At 40.5% G+C, this 18251-nt stretch overlaps 1 protein-coding gene across 1 annotated transcript in view; it reads left to right on the top strand.

Moving 5' to 3' along the window:
- Positions 1 to 18251, top strand: part of LOC140244991 (uncharacterized) — a 129308-nt gene that overhangs the window by 33007 nt on the left and 78050 nt on the right. The window lies entirely within an intron of this gene.

Consider the following 18251-nt stretch of genomic DNA (forward strand, 5'->3'; position numbering starts at 1 on the left):
ATAAAACCCAAAACAAAATGAAACAAAATAAAATGGGAAGGGGATGCTGTTTCTCATCTTACCTTGTGTTGTTCTTTTTTTAAATGCTGCATATTAAGTGACTGTACATGTCTGAAAACTCACACGCTCTGCTCTTTGCGTGACTCTGTGAATGTCAAGGGCTAATCAGTATATTGTTGATGCCAACCAAGAGAGGGCAAGGATGGATCACACTTAGCACTGAATTCTTATTACCTACTGTTCGTAGCAACACTCATATAGAGAAGGAAGTGTGCTTGGTCTATGTTACCATGGAAACTGAAGCATCACAATTCTCACTGTTGCTACTATTGTTACCCAATGTGCTTTATCAATTTACAAGATATTGCATGCACACATAATTCCCAAGTTGAACCATCCACATTACAAGGAAACACTGCAAGTGAGTCAGTAAAGTCCTCTCCTCATTACTTAAAAAAAAAAGAAAAGAAAAATAAATTTAATAGCTTTGTAATCAGCCAACAGATATATTTGATTTGATTTGATTTATTTCCACATTCAATCAGATACAAATTGAATACAAATTTCAAAAGCACAAAGACAAAGAATAGCAAGACGTGCTGTGAAATAAATTGATAACAGTACATAAATAGATATATATATATAAGTGATTGCATTGAGAAGTATACATACACAGAAACCATGAAATAAAATGTACAGTATTTTTCAGTAAATAACAGAGATAATTGAATGCAGGAGACCGCCATCGTAAGCGATTAAGCTTGAAATGGATGGGGGCCTCATATATATGTAAAAAAACTTTTATTTGAGGCATATCATTTGAGAGATTCTGATCTGTTTTTGTTTTATTTTTGTTTGTTTTAGGATCTTTTTGTATTCTTAGGCTAACACTTGCAATGAGTGTCAGAAATCAAATGTCTACAAGGGTCATGCAATCTGGTCTCAAGGTACTTTGAGCGTGTTTCTACTGGGGACACCTCGCATCACCTCGTATCACCTCGCATCACCACGAATTTTGTCCTTCGCCTCACCTCATATTTTACGACTACCAGAACTGTTTCTACTGAGCGATAAATACGCGGTGATACGCGGTGATGCTTGAAGATGGGAGAGAACTTGCTGTGAACCAGAAGTTGTGTATTCTACAGATGTGGTCGCAGATTGCGAGGTTTGGGAAGGTAAACAAAATGATCAAGATGGCACAAACCAAGGAGGTACTAGGCGAGCAAGGAGGTATGCCTAGTACCTCCTTGCACAAACTAGATCGGGACGTTTATGCGCATTTATATTTTTGCTTTTGTACTAGCTGTTCTCACTGCCAGTCAGAGAGTCAAGAGTCAAGTTCAATCTGCTGCTTTGAGAAGGAGAAAGTGGCTGAATGTTTCAGGAGATGCAATGTCTCAAACTAGAAGAAGTATGCAAGGCTACATAACGGCATTCTGTCGGCATTCCGCTTTGTTTTGGTGTCCAAAAATAAAATGCCCCTCACTATTGTTACTTCTGTCATCTATGCTGTCACTTGAAAATAAAAAATCGCTGCAGATCCATTCTCCAGTCGATATTCTCCAACATATAATTTGTTCAAACTACAAGAAACAAGTTAGTGTATCTTGTGGTTCATGCAAGCCGTGAAACGAGAAGTAACAGTACGCAGTACAAAGTGAGTGTACAGTGTAGACTGTACAGTGCATGTATTGTATAGGATACTACAACACGCAAGATACGTCAGCGCTGTGAACGTAAAGCAGGTGTGTGACCATTCAAATAACGCGGGCGAAATCTCCCAATAATTCGAGACTTCCGTTTGCTACCTGGTGTGTTTCTACTGAAAATCGTCCCTCACATCACCGCGCATCGACCACCTCCAAAGGTGGACGACGGAGCACCTCACATCACCGCGCATCGGCCACTATCTGATCTGTTACTACTGAGGAAAAATTCGAGGTGTCACCGCGCATCACCATGAATTACCTCGCATCACCTCGAATTTTCATCGCTCAGTAGAAACACGCTCCTAGACACCAATAAACCATCTTTGGACTACTACCTCCAAATGTTAAAGCTATTAGATGATGGTCCTGTGAATAACATACCATAGGGTTAGGAAATGTCAAGTGTAAGAAGTTTCAGTCATCAATATCAAAGTGTGATATAGTTGATAAGTACTGTAGATTTGAACTTGTGCAGATGACTGTAAAACTCCTATGCACAGTATCATGTTTGAGTGTAGGTACATGTATGAGCCACTCTACAACAATCTGCAGGTTTCACCGAAAACTTGCCACTATTTGTCATAATCCCAATACCAGACATATTTGTGGTTGTGGGGATGGGGGTGGGGGCAGGTTGTAGTCAGACTATTGCTTCACCATAGTTTAATACAGGGATATCCTTTAATCCCAGTAGTATATGGAAAGACGGATCGATCTTTAAAGATGGGTTGAGACTGGAATAAAAGGTACTGGTATCAGTTGGTACTCCTGCTCACGATGTGTGACTCAAAGGTCCTCAGTGGAGTTTTGCGGTCTCTCAGGATTATTTCCATCCGATCATGTTAGGTGTGAAAGCAGCCACAATGTGTCAATCTCTCAAGAACACATGCGTGGTGACAGCATCAGTCATGTATCACTTTCCTCTTTCAGAGCAGGTATGAAAGCAAAACCATGCTTTCTGTTAGGATACCACGCTGAAGCTTTGTTGAGAACTGCAAGAAATAATATTAAATGAATTAAAAAAAAAAAAACTTGACAGAAATAAAGATCTTGGTCATGGCTTGCGAAAATTTGCACCAAGGTAGAGGCCAATGTAATCTACAAGACTGTATAGTTAGATTTTTCAAATTTGAATTTATGTATTTTATATTAATTAATTTATGCTAATTTATGCAAAAATATTTTTTTTTGCCTATAAACAAAAAAAATAAAGCTCCAAGACTTTTAATTTTTGGTGGACATATTCTTTTCAATATCCTCAACAATAATATTTAAGCAAAAATTCGGCTTCATAATTATTTCTCATGTATTTTAATGTTTATTGAATTTCTTATTTATTTCCTTGTTTTTTTTACTTTTTCTTTTTTGTTGTTTTTTCGTCAAAATTTGTCACAGAAACTTTTTAAAGCATAATCAGGCTAAAATAAATCATATGAATTAATTGCAAAAACACAATTTACATTGGATTCGTACACAAAATCATGTTTTTGAGCAATTTTTGGGTCGACAAATTCCCCCCTCCCCCCCCCCCCCCCCCCCCCCCCCCCGTGGCAATAGCATTAACCCTAACTAGGCCGGGGGGGGGGGCCTCCGAGGCCCCCCCCCCCTCGACGTTTCGCGCTATGTATCGCTAACGCGAGAAGCTATCGCCGCGACGTTTCATGACTTTTTTCTTTCGAGTCTCCCGCATCTTTTGACACCAAATTTGCGATGCCCGGGCGCGCGGTTCCGAAGTTGCACATAAATATGCACATGCATGTCAGACCAAAAATTGCTCAAAAACGTGAATTCGTGTACAATTTCAATGCAAACTGTGTTTACAGGCAAATTTCATAAAAGCATGGTTATTTTGGGGTTTTATTGATTAAAATCAATGAATAACATATTTTCTTGTTCGGAACGATGTCGCGGACCAATTTCATCGAAAAAACAATGAAAAACATAAAGTCGAAAAAACAAAGAAATACATTAAAAAATTCAAAAAACAATAAAATACTTACTAAATTTTTTCTGATTACGCAATTTTTTTCTCTTACATTTGCTAAGGACACTAAAATGAATATTTACACAAAAAATGTGCCTGTTTTGAGCTTTATTTAGTGATTTATACCAAATTGTCTGATTTCATGCATCATTATGCATAAATTAGCATAATTTAGTGGAAATGATAATTTTTGAAAAAATTAACTTCATGGTACTTTAGATTACATCATAGGCAATGTGTGTGCCAATTTTCGTCGCGATAGCGCGGTCGACGGCCGAGATCTGGAGGGGGGGCCTGGGAGGCCCCCCCCCCCCCCCCCCCCCCCGGCTCTATCATCTACCTAAATAGCCCGGCCTAATTAGGGTTAAGATATCAATGGACAACATCCATTTTGCAAGAGAGTATTACGGAGAAGGTTGAAGGTTGAGGTTTGAATTTTCTTCAGTTTGTCTCCCTCTAACAAATGAAATTTGTAAGACTGAACTGCTGATCTGTAATTTAACAATCACGTCGGGAAAAAAGAACCACGGGACTCAAACCTGTCATCTACTGCTTTCTTGGCAGCAACACTACCACCAGGCTATCCCTGGTTGCCGGCAGTGACAAGATGAACTTGGAACAAATACCCAAGCTCTGAAATTCCGGCATTGTAATGTTAAGTAGTCCAAGGCGTACAAAGCATCAGTAAATGCAAGGGAGTATTAAGTAGACGGGTGAAGGCTGAGGTTTAAATTTTCTTCAGATTGTCTTCCTCCAGAGGGGTGAAGGCTTTGGTTTGAATTTTCTTCAGTTTGTCTCCGTCTAGAGGGAGACAAACTGAAACTTGAGCTGCCTGTTACGGATGCGCTGTATACATTGTACTGTGTGAATCAGGGGCAACTGCCAAGTGTGCAGATGCAGAAATAGCACACTGGTAATAGCATTTCATGTTGATTTGTGTGTTTTGATAAAGAGCGACAGCAAAGCTATCATAACGAGACAGAAATCCATGCAGGTGGATAGAAACAGATTTGAAGTAGAAGATTGCGCCATGAGGTATGGCGGTATATGGAGAATAGAAAGAGAGAATAATAAAAAAAAATAATAAGTGTTTAATCCATACTTTATAATATCATTTTGTTTTTGTTTAAAATATGTTGAGAAGAAAGCATTAGATGAAAGCCACATGTTGATGATCACTGTCATATCAGAAATGAGAGTTGGAGATTAGATTAAAAGGGGGTGGGGGTAGAGATGCCGACATTTACATGATATTTTGGTAGCATGCATTAAAGATGTTCGTGACACTGTCGTGATTTGGACACCCCTTGCGGTCTGCCTTCACTGTTGACAACCAGCAGCCTGTAGCTTTGCCCTTGGGCGAGCCAGCTCCATGACAGATGCATAACCAGCGGCCTGAGTGCTGTCAATTTTCCGCCAGCAGTTGGCAAGTGATTAACGACCAGGAACTATAAATAATGCAGAATGTTTAGTAACATACACGATCATTTTTGCATCCCGAGAATAACCACTTCCTTTGTTCTTTAAAACTGGGTTAGCGTTTTGTCTGAAAGTAGGCCAAAAGAAGTGCTACGGGAAGCCCCGTTGAACCAAGTAATTATTGGTGTTGTGCTTGAAGGTGCACTCTTTCTCATCTTGTCATAAGCCATTGTTTGCTGCAACAATTTTGTTTGTTTGTTTGTTTGTTTTTTCAAATCAAATGTAGGAAATGCTGGAGTAGGTAGTGGAAAGATTTTCCTTTTTTTTTTTTAATGGGGGGGGGGGGGGAGGAGGAGGGGGGGAGGGGGCTCCTGTTTCCGTATAGTCTTTCTTTGGGAATTACATGATATACTCAAAGGATTATCATCTCATAGTTGTTTTGTTCTGTACAACATTCGGAGCTGAAAAGCAATGGTGAGAAGCAATGAACAACAATAGGCATAAACAATTTGTAAGGTAGGATGTTTGGCAGAATTGTGCAATACAATTATGTTTGGGAAGTTTGATGCCATCTCCGTGGCAAGTCTGATGAAATCAGTGCATCTTCATGTAAAGCTGTTGAACAGGTCCTAATTTCAATCAGGCTTTGCATGCAAGCATGACTCATTCCACACAATAAAAACTAAAATGCTATACATTCTGGTACCCGATGCCGTTAGAACAACAAGAAGAAAAGGAAACAACGACAACAACAGCAAATTGTTGAGTTAGCGTGATGAAAGAGTGGTTGGATTTTAGCTTGTGACAGGAAAACGTTCGCAGGTATTGTAATTGCAGATGACACACAAGGTGTTCTGATTCTTGCTAGGATACATAATTCTAGACGTGCTTTGCTGTACACTGGAGTTGTGATCAGGGAGGCATATAACAAGGGGGCTGTCAGGACTTGGCTCATGTGTGCAGTGCAGTGACGTATAATGAGGCGTTATCGTGCAAATCTGAAAACCTCTTTGTCAGCTGATTGGCTTTGTTTGCCGATTTTTTCGCAACATCTATCAGTTAAAATCACAAAAGAGAGATTAAGAGACGATGAAGGACCAACTTGTGAAGTTCTTTTGACCGACATATGTCAACATGGCTGTTCTCAATCTAAATGTTGCATATGACATTAATGCTGTCAGTTGGCCCGAATCATCTCTACAATGGGAAACCCACACATCCAGTCAAAATCCTTGCTTGACTTTAGGGCACGCATCTTGTATGTAGTTTGCAGTATCAAGGCTTGACCTAAGGATTTACTTCTTTGCTCCTCATTTGGGGAAGGAAATTTTAAACTTTGTGGGCCTTTAGTCCCACTCACTGACTAGATGAAGAGTGTCGTCAGAAGAGCAATCAGTTTGTATGTCAGGGAACACACAGTAGAAATCAGTTGCAGCTCAGAAATGCAGTTCACATTCAGATAGCAGTGTTTTTATACCTTAGCCAGGAAATGTCCCCGGAGGCATTTTGTATGTTTTCAGGTTGTCCATCCGACCATCTTTCCGTCCATAATTGATTTTGTAAACAGCATAACTTAAAAAAAGAAAAATGTTTAAAACTAATCCTAATGACACTTGCCATATGTATGTACGTATGAAGTTATGGGTATCAACTTTTGGGTGCTCATGCTCAAGGTCATCAGAGGTCAAATCTCAAAGGTCATTATCAAAGGTCAAGGTCAAACTCTTAAAATTTCCCCCATATCTACATTGTACAATGTATATGCAATGCCTGAAGTGATTTTCTTGAAACAGTAGTGTAAACATGTGTTGCTAGAGTTAAGGTTTTCTAGGGGACAGATTTGGGCCGTGAGGTCAAAGTTCAAGAGAAAATGCTAAAATTTGTTGTTGTCTCCATATCTTGCCAATTGTTTCTGGGCAATTACCCCCCCCCCCCCCCGACAATTACACCACCACCCCCCCCCCCCCCCCCCCCACTCTGACAAAATAGAATGTGGTTAAGACTTGTTAGCTGGTTAGCTGATGAAACATACAGGTGTAGAAGAGACAGCAGTAGTTGTGCTGAAGGGCTTTTTAGCTCACCTGAGCTGAAGGCTCAAGTGAGCTACTGTGATCGTTCTTCGTCCAATGTTCGGCATGCGTCGTCCGGCGTGCGTCGTGCGTAAACTTTTTACATTTTCATCTTCTTCTTGAAAACCCCAAGACCGATTTTCACCAAACTTGGCAGGTAGCATCCCTAGGGGGTTAGGATCTTAATTTGTTGAAATGGGCACCCTACCCAGTGGGACCCAAACCCCCCAAAATTAAGGAATCTTCAAAAATCTTCTTCTCTAGAACCAAAAGTGATAGATACTATGAGTTAGTACATTTAATGACTGTAGTTCCAAGTTGTTCATGGCATATCCAGGGGTGCCCCCCCCCCCTTGGGGTGGGGTGGGGAGGTCCAAATGGGGCCTAAATTGTACATTTTCATCATCTTCTTGGAACACTCACGATGGATTTTCACCAAACTTGGCAGGTAGCATCCCTAGGGGGTTAGGATCTCAATTTGTTAAAATGGGCACCATGCTCCACCCAGGGGGCCCCCAGGGAGCCCAAATCCCCCCCCCCCCCCAATTTAAGGTATCTTTAAAAATCTTCTCTAGTACCAGAAGTGATAGAGCGAAGTTAATACTATGAGTTAGTACATTGATGACTGTAGTTTCCAAGTTTGTTCATGCAGAATCAGGGGTGCCTTTCTTGGGACCCAGGGGAGGGGGTTGGGGAGGGGTCCTAATGGGGCCCTTAATTGTACATTTTCATCTTCTTCTTGAGAACCCCATGACCCATTTTCACTAGACTTGGCAGGTAACATCCCAAGGGGTGTAGGATCTCAATTTGTTCAAATGGGCACTGTGTCCCACCTGGAGGGCCCAAAGGGACCCAAACCTTCCAAAATTAAAGAATCTTTAAAACTCCTCTCTAGAATCATAACTGATAGGGCTAAGTTATCAATACTATGAGTTAGTACATTAATGACTGTACATGTAGTTTTAAGTTTGTTTGATAGCATATCCAGGGGTGCCCCCTTGCGGACAGGGGGGAGGGGTGGGGAAGTCCAAATTAGGGCCTAAATTGTACATTTTCATCTTCTTCTTGAAAACCTCATGATGGATGTTCACCAAACTTGGCAGGTAGCATCCCTAGGGGGTTAGGATCTCAATTTGTTAAAATGGGCACGATGCTCCTGCCCCCCCCCCCCCCCCCATCCCCCCAAATTAGGGAATCTTAAAAAAAAAGTATTGTTCTCTAGAACCAGCAAAAGTGATAGAGCTAAAATTAATACTACGTGGGGGGGGGGGGGGAGAGGGGGTGGTCCAATTTGTGGCCTAATTGTACATGTTTATCTTCTACTTGAGAATACCTGGTCAAATTTTGGTAGAGCTGTGTGTAATTTATATTAGTGACTGCGTGAAAGGTGAACTTGCGATACTCAGGTGAACTTGCGATACTCAGGTGAGCGCAAGACCTGCGGGTTTCTTTTTTTTTTTTTTTTTTTTTTTTTTGCTTGTCAGCTGAAGAGACCCGGAACTGGGAGTGGATTCAGAAAGTTGCGATTAAGACCTTTGTCCATCTTGGGTGTGTAAGAACAAACCTTTAGAATGTAGTGGATGGTAAGGATATGCTGTAGGTGAGTCCTAGTAATGGGGGTGGAATGGTTGAAATGAAGGAAGTCACAAAAGATCAAACGGGTATTCGAGCTGACCTTGGGATAAAATCACACTTAAATCCCTTCCTTTATTTTATTTTATTTATTTTTTTTTTTTGTGAGTAGCTTCAGTCAAAAAGTAACATTTACTTGTTGGCTGCCATCTACACTGAAAATACTCTTGAGATTAGATATTGTCTATTGTATACTATCAAGTTGACATCAATGGAAATAGTCACTTCCAGAGAATTGTCTCGTTTTATTTATGTGTTGTTGATCATGTTCTTTTTTTTTCCCGACACACATACCAAAGACTACATACCAATGTGACAGCTGTGATAATTGTCACACCCTGGGTATAGTTAGTAAATTGGAAAGTTTGGTGGTAAGTTCAAACAGCTGTTAGGAAACCCTTGTATATTCTTCGATCACATGGAGGATGAGTGAGTCTTTTGTTATCTTTCTAGAATTATGACGAAGAAAATTCTGAAGTAGCAACTGTTAAAATATTCATGTTCCATTTCAGAGCAACTCATGACTGAAAGTTTAATCTGATGTAGACTGTCTCTTCTTGCAAGACTTCACCTTTCCAAAATGTGCTTCTCAGTCGACCACCACTTGTAACCTCAACAGGTTTGTGAGGAATTACGGCAAAGGAGTTTTGACACTTGTTTGTTGGGGGTTGCCAATGGCAACAACACTGACAAACTGACTACCCATCATCCCTGACAACAATGATCTGAGTTCAGAATAGAAGTGCAAATGCACAGGGATGTTATTTTTTGTTGTTAATTTTTTTTTTCTGACTAGAGGATGATATATGGAACTAACTATATCCAAGCCCCCCATTAACAGACTGTCACCATTCAACAACTGTTGCATGCAACATGCCTATGTATTGTAGGTTGGAACTACCATTGCAGCAGCCAAGGATCCTAATTATGGCTTGCTGTGACCATGTTGGAGGTGACTTTAACATATGATACTTTACAGAGAAAAAATGAGATATTGCAAGTTTTTCCATGTTTATTCCATATAATGCACTTGTAGGGGGAAAGGAGAGACATTGATGTGAAATTATAAAGTCTTATTGTAAGCATGCATGATGGGATGAATGATCGAATCCCCCTAACAGAATTATATCAGGCATGTCAAAGCTGGTACATAAGGATTCATATTTCAGTCGTCATGTATGGCTAATCTGCTGCATCCTGCATTAACTACCTTGATCTGTGTTCACATATGAACTGAGAGATGACTGGTACTCATTGTTCCTACTTTGCACCTGCATTATTTTAGTTGATCTGCACCTGACTGCTGTTGGTGGTTGGAGCATGTGTGGTGCTACGTACATGAAGGGTGTGCGTGGCCTGTGCCTGTAGGGAGCTAGCCTTTTGACAAGGCCTCTCGCTGTATGATAGCTATAACGGGCAAGCGAAACAAGCCCAGCTGAACGGGCAAGGGAAGCGAACCCAGCCGAAGGCCCTCGCGCTGTTGCACTCAGCTTAGGTCACTTTCCCCGCGTTCACATTGGTCCCCGCGACGCGGGGACAGCCACAAGAGATCTTATCTTTTTCACGACTGACCGTTCACATTGGTATCTCATCTGTCCCCGAGCTGTGGGGGCATTTTGGGGCTTGGAGCGAGCTCTGCCACTTGAATCCAGGCATAGCGCATGCGCACATTTGATGACCACAGCTGGACGCTATCAATTGCGCCCCAAGGTCACTCTCCCCTCCAAATCTTGTCCCCGTACCCGACTTGCTTCGCGGGGACGAGGGGACAAGTCCCGGTGAGCGTTCACATTATGGTTTTGGAGGAGAAAGTCCCACAACTCGGGACTTTCCCCGCGTCGCGGGGTCCAATGTGAACGCGGGGTTTGTTTGCCCTCACTCTCTCACCACCAGACAGTGAGAGGGCCTTGGCAAAGGCTAGTACATGTAGGGAGGGAGCCTGTCACAAGTCTAAAGGACAATCCTTGCTTTCACCCCATTCATTGTTACACAAATCTATAATATATAGGTCAGGGAAGCAACATGCTGTGTGTGAAATTTCTTAAAGGAGAATTACTGAGAAATCCAAATATGTGAAATTAGGGAATGCATGAATTTTAATAGTGGACACACATCTGCAAGTCATAGGAAAATCAGAAAATCAGTTCAAAAGTTATGAATGTTTAAAGTTTTGGTGCAGCCATCTCTGGATGAAAAGTCTACAACACTTTGTAATGTTCCGTACCTGTATGTAAGAAAATATGCAGAGAATTTTGCATATTTTCACTTCTTTTCTAGCATAATGAAAGAGCACAAATTTGACTTACCTCTTTCAGAAAGCAGGGGGAATAAATATTACCCTCCACTTTTATGTGTTCTTGAAGGGTTAAGGTTTGTGCCCCTGTGATACCACATAACCCAAGCCCAGACGGAATGAGAGATAGTGGATGCTACGGATTGCCACCCTCTAGGTGCCTCACCCCTGCCATATGAAGTCAGTCAGTCTCCGTAATCAGGGGGTATTACCTTCATGGTATTACCCCAAGCAGCAATGGATTTGAAATATCGTCGTAGAGCAAGAAGGGCATTAACTCATTTTAAGTGAGTGTGGGTAATTCATATAAAATAGCAACATTAAAAGTTGTCAGTGTATCGTATTTTAAGACCAGAAATGTATGTGTGCATGAAACTTTCGCAAATTTTGTGAGGAGCCAAGATTCCCGAAAGTAAAATGCATGTGAATGTTTTTGTCTAAACATACACAATACATTGAATGCCAGTCCCCAATTTGTGAAACTTTCATGCCGCGAAGAAGACCATCTACTCCAGTTCGAGAAAGTTTAATGCAGCGAATTTTTCAGGTTTTACAGTCATCTTTTTTCTATGTAGCATCTTTGATCGAAGAAAAGGATGTGAGTGATATTGTCACTCTACAGCTAATTAATTGTGCTTAGCATGGAGGGGTACTTACAGTATGTATAACGGTGCTTATAAGAGTTCATTGTGAAGTGTGTCATGCACTGCAAAGTGAAAGCATAAACATTTGAAGGATGCCAGAAGATCCATAACACTATAAACAAATTTGTTTCTGTAAATGGTGAAATGATGTTTTGGTGTCCTTTTGGTTTTCAAAAAATCAGCAGCCAGACTGCTATGTCGTCAAGCAGTCAGTAATAATAAGTTTCTTATTCTTCCCCCCCCCCCTGCCCCCCCCCCTGCCCCCCCCCCCCCAGTCTCAGGTTTACCACATATATATTTCAAAATCAGTCATTTCCAAAAAAGATTAAGGATGAGCGGGAACACAGGGAATTGGGTGGGGATGGGGGGATCGAGAGGAGGAATTCAGCTGGGCAATTTCAAGAGCGAATCTCCAACGACGACGCACCACTGTCATGCCTCCCAAGGGAGTGGGCAGGGTTTCCGGAAGAGGGTCTCTCTCTCTCTCTCTCTCTCCAACCCCGGGGCTCCCTCGCTTGTTTCGTGCTGCCCCAAGCCCAAATACAGGATGTGACAAATTTTCTCCTCACACTGTTCGTACCCTATTTAGCTGTCACGGTCTAGTGAACACATTCATGCCGTCGTGACTGACAGGTGTCACACGTGAAGTGACTGCCCACACTTCTGGTGTGCGTAACATCCAGTGCCAGGAATGGCAACCTGTATTTAGATGATACTGATGTCTTTAACAGAAACTCCTGCTCTATCTATAAAAAAAAACAAACAAAACAAGACAAAACAAAAACAACAAGAACAACAACAAACATCAAAGCAAAAGCAAATCAAAACAAAAGCAAAAAAAAAAAAACCCCTCTGTTTGCAATATTTTCATTCTTCATAGAGCAAGAGATTTACATTTGTACCTGTTAGCTACAATGTACATGACACAGCTGATGTACCAGTACTTTAATAACAAGAAAAGAATTGTTATTCAATATTATTATTCAATTATTCAATATAGACCAATGGCTAGAGTCGATATCTGTGAAACGTTTCCTCACCTGCTTTTCTTCAGTGAAATTTAAAGTCACTTCTACTCTCTCCCAGACCAATTTGTATGCATGTTTTTCTGTCTTTCTGTCAGTGTATTGAGTGCAAATGTTTATTTGACCAAGTACTAGTAGTGCCTTCTGTTCCTTGATGGCGTTCAGTTTTGTTCAGTTTTCCACATTCTTCGGTGAGTATCCCAAGTCATAATTGGCACATTGCATTGACCATATTCCACTGTGTATTATTGTAATGATCTTGTTCTCCATATGACCAGTCCACAGCTGCTGTCAGAGACCTTACCAATATGTTTTCTTTTTCTACCTCTTCAAAAGACATTGATTCAATCACAACATGATTTTCTATCAGTTCATACGACTGTTTTTCCCCACATCAGCATCTCATACTACTGTATACGCCGTTATTTTCGCGTACAGATATTTTCGTGAATGACGAGGTCATAGACATTTTCACGAGATGTTGTTTTCGCGAATCAATGCCGACGCTTACGTTAATGCTCTGCTAACAAAGTGCATGGAGACAATTTCGCGTGTTGTTAAATTCGTGATCCAACTGCAATTCGCGAAATTCGTGAAAATTAAACCCTCGCGAAAATAACGGCGTATGCAGTATGATACTCCTCATTAAATCTTATTAATCCAGGCATGTCCCCTGTGGATTCACATCATTGACTTATGTATGTTTACTTTGTTTTGATCCTTTGAAAGCAGAGTGGAAGATTCTGAAATAAGTACACAGGAAACTAAAGGGGATTCAAGGATCCGAGTTTGTTTTCTTTCATTTTTTTTTTTTTTTTGCCATATCAGATGGCAGGCTGATCCACACTTTGACCAGTAAAAAAATGGCATCCTAAAACTTACAGCAGCTTTGCTGGAAACTGGGAATTGCTGCATAATAATAGCTGTGACAGGTAGTTTTCAAATAGGTGTGAATTACCATGAGGAAGTGAAGAATGGCACTGGAGGATGTGCAGGTGATGGACGGTATGTCCATTGAGGAAGTAATCCACTCCCTAGCTTGGAGTCGCCAGGCATCATCATTTTGAGGAGAGAAAGGCTTGTGCAAGGTTGGTGCTTGGAGAGTGTGTAAAGGCTGGTTGGCAGGAAGTTATTATTTATGCGCCATCAGTCGCCTTGGCATTCAGACATGCTTACAGCTGCAGAACATAGTTGGCAGCAGTCCTGTCTTTAGCCTCTTTTTCTTCTTCTTTTTTCTTTTTTTCTGAAGGTGGCAGTGTGCGTGCATGTGTGTGAGTGTGCTTGTTGGTGTGTGTGTGTGTGTGTGTGTGTGTGTGCGTGTGTGTGTGTGTGCATTAATGAGTGTGTATGCATGTGCGTGAGAGGAGTTCTTTTCATGTACCCCCAAAGAAAGATGGGGGCGGAGCTCATTGGGAATTCACAGGCAATCTGGGATTGGTTGGGCAAAACTTGAAAGTGACCCAAGTATATGCCACACTCGAGCAGCATCACATTCTAAATTTGACAAGACAGACATTGCAGAGTGTTCACATTTTTTTTTCTCTGCCTTCTTTCCCCCGGCTCCAAAGAGGAGGTAAAAGATGGAAAAATGCAACGGCAGGTTAATGCACCAAAAGCACATGAGAGCATTGCCTTCCAGAAATAGATACGGTTACATTTAGATTTCTAGACAGATGAAGAAGGGAAATATGTCAGAAGAGAAAGAAAGGGGAAAAGGATTGGATGGGGGGGGGGGGGGGGGGAGGAGAGGGAGAGTGGGAGAGAGAGGTGTCTTCTGACAGACCCTACCGCAACAACGTCATAACAACGTCAGGAGAACAAAATTTCTTGCCTCGGGCAATAAAGCCGCAGGAGAGAGCGAGGGGCACCGTTTTAAAGGGCCTGGGGAGGAGTGTTCGGTTGTGCAAAACATGCGAAAGAGAAGGTGTTTTGGGTATAAAATGAAAGGTAGATATTTAACTTAACATGTGTCAAAATATCTTGGAAATCGAAATCTTCTCAAATGTTTTAAAAAGCGAAAAACAAAACATACTTTTCTGGAAAAAGATCCTTCGATACGATGGCGATACGTATTTGAATTGCGGAATACTGCTTGTTGACTGCGGACATCAAGCCAACTTACAGCGAAATCAAGCCAACATGCCGAGTGAGCTGCGGAACTACAGCTGTACTAGTAGTTAGAGCACGTTAGAGCAAGCTAGCTCTGACCGTTCGACGGCTGGCTGTGCCTATGGGCGCGGCGGCGAGCGCTGGCCGCATCATACACTTGCCATAACTCGCAGCAGTGCAAGCTCGAGAGCTAGCTAGCTACCTGTACGATCTTCTTGCATGCTGTGTACGAGTGTATGAGTTCGCGTTGTGTTTTCATTTGATGAGAGCGCTAACCTAAAATCAAAGGACTCCTAGATCCTCCGATTCTGATTCACATGTCCTTCTTCCAAGATACTATGAGAGATAGTTCTATCGTCGGAAGACTCGGTAGGCTACGTATCCTAAAAGCCATCAAACTCCATTACAAGATTCTTCATTGAGAAGTACGAGTACCGAAAGCGGGGATAGGTGAACGCGGTACGGTACTACGTAGCCCGACCAGACGCCGGGCTATTTATACAGCGATCGACTGGGCTGTGCCTGTAGCTGTACATAGAAACTTTTCCGGGTAAGGACACAGCCCAGTACGCAGTTACAGTAGCTGCCGTGCTTCGCACGGCGTCTGGTGACCAGGGCCCCGTTGCTAGAAACTTTGCGTTTAAACGCAACTTGCAACTGATTGTCACTGACCATTCTGATTGGCTCAGGGTCTGCCCTATTAAGAAGACATGTATGCAACAATGATTTTGATTGGCCAGTGACAATCAGTTGCAAGTTGCGTTTAAACGCAAAGTTTCTAGCAACGGGGCCCAGCTACGTAGAAAAAAAAAAAATCAACGAAATCTCAATTATTGATTACAATTACACGAAACACAAACGGGTTGTGTTATTACATGTACATGTAATTCAATACATATCTTAAACTTTTCATGCACATTGTCAAGAAATGCAATCTTCATGGCAAACCCATTTTTTTTTTTTTTTTTTTTTTTTTTTTTTAGTTCTTCAAAGATTTGAAACACAAGTAGGCTAGAGAAGTACCAGGTACCATGTTATATCTAAACTTGCATTGGATCCAACCAATAGTTCATTTTTATTACTGGTACAACTTGTCATGTATTCATAATTTCAAATGTGACTTAGTTGTAACATTTATTGTGGATGATTTTCTTCACAACTGACACATGCACTGAATAGGTTAGAAAATTGGTCATTGGTATGGCTTAGGCCTACCTTTTTTTCTGTATGAATAGGGTTAATTGGAATTATTTCACAGATACACACAAAAATGTTGGGAATCAGATCATTTTCAGTCTTCTAGACTGAATAATGTGACACCTGTAATAGTCTAATAACTAATCCAGCAATTTCTGAGGCTACCTTACACATTTTCTTATTCATCATGCAATGCAACCATACATGATGCAATATGTCTCATTCACCTACAAGGCGAAAAGACACAAGAAATAATCTGTTCAAGTCAATTATTTCCACATAGGCCAACAACATTCACTCAGTTTTATCCAGAAATCTGATTAGGTTTTTATCATCAGAACACATTTTTTTTTTCTCAGTGGTAAATTGATGCTTAACAATTAGACCTACACAGGAATAAATATCTTGTTCTGATATTTCAGTGAATAAAAATCTAACACATTTCTTATGTAGGGCTCGGGTTCGCTTAGCTCTCTAGCACTCGTCACACTTAAAGCAAACTAGGGCAGCACACATGTGTTCCTTGGAAGGAGTCCCTTGGCTAACTAACTTGTAGCCAGTTTATTCTACACATAATTTGGCATGGGTTTACATGTAAATGTGGGTTGTAACAAATATTCATATACAAAATCAACATAACAAAACATGCAAATAAGGAAACAAAGGTTAAAACTAATATTCATAATATGTAAATGGTGTGTAGGCGTGGGTGATTTAGGCATGATTTCAGTATTACAGGGAACAATGGGTGAGAAGTGAAAGAGTGGAAAATGTCATGTGATATGTGGTGTGTCTGTGATAGGTGGGATGCGTGGATGAATGTAAATGTGAATACTACTGTATGTGTGGGTTGACGTATTTATGTGTAGAGGGGTGGTACCTGTTATAACAGAAGGGGGGATACACTTATAATAAATGGTTCAAAGTAAATCCCTACACTTACACTGTACGTTATACTACCATGCATACATATACAAATTTCATGTGTACATAAAAATTGCATGTGTACATGGGACCTACATTAGAAGTTGTGTGTACCAGGGTACACTGACTTTACATTTTCTTTTATCTTTGCATGAATAATAATAATAATAATAATAATACATTACATTTGTAATGCGCTTAATACAATGTTTCTAAGCGCACAGGGAAGAGACGAAAGGAAAGATGAAAAATGAGGGAAAACAGACAGGTCAAAACATAAGTAAGAATAACATGACATAAATCAAATGTGTACCAGTAATTAAACACATTTGGTGTTGCATCATGAGCACAGGTTCTAATTGCAAATGTGCTACATGTAGAAACTGCTCTCACAGTAATGTGATGTGATATACAATGTAGAGATAACAAAATCCTGTGCTGACGACTTGCATGTAGGCCTATATCTTTTAAATATGAAATGTCATAATAGAAATAGTTGTATAGCAAAGATTGCCAATTTACACAGGTAAGGTAGTCATTTGCAAAAAAAAAAAAAAAAAAAAAAAAACACTGCTCAGCATTCTGTCATTAGTCAATTTTGGCATCTACACATTATACTCCTATCATATTGAACAATTATGATAACAATAATATAACATGTAAATTAAAAAAACCTAACAAATGCAACCACTTTCAAATAACTTGCACATTTGCAGGGAAAAAAAAATTAAGTGAAGGTCCAAGAATCAATGTCACATGGTTTAATGACTTCAAGTACAAAGAACACTATACTATTTCAGTGTGGAGACCTTCTACATATTGCATTGTCAAAACACATTCAGTTTAGGGTTTTAGCGTATACAATTATATCAGTAGAACATCATGTAGGGACCTACCAAAATGTATATTACAATGTATTTTTATATCTATGTGAATGAAAACTGAACATCTTGTTTGAAGTACTTCCAACACATTTGTTTATCAAAATTCATACCTTTTTTTGGCTATAAAATATAGATGCAATGAATATTACAAGGGCACAAACTCCATTTACCACAAAAATATTGTCCTCATAATAATGTGATTTGATAGAGTTATCACAAAATTATGTGCTGAAAAGTGTCTTCCAAAATGCTGATGGACAATGCTACTGTGTAGGATCTGCTGTGCCACTTGAATGTAACACATGGCATGATATCAGTGATCACATAAATGATGATGAGGATAATAATCATTATGAAGA

This window comes from Diadema setosum, chromosome 2 (genome assembly GCF_964275005.1).
Source record: "Diadema setosum chromosome 2, eeDiaSeto1, whole genome shotgun sequence".
Lineage (NCBI taxonomy): Eukaryota > Metazoa > Echinodermata > Echinoidea > Diadematoida > Diadematidae > Diadema > Diadema setosum.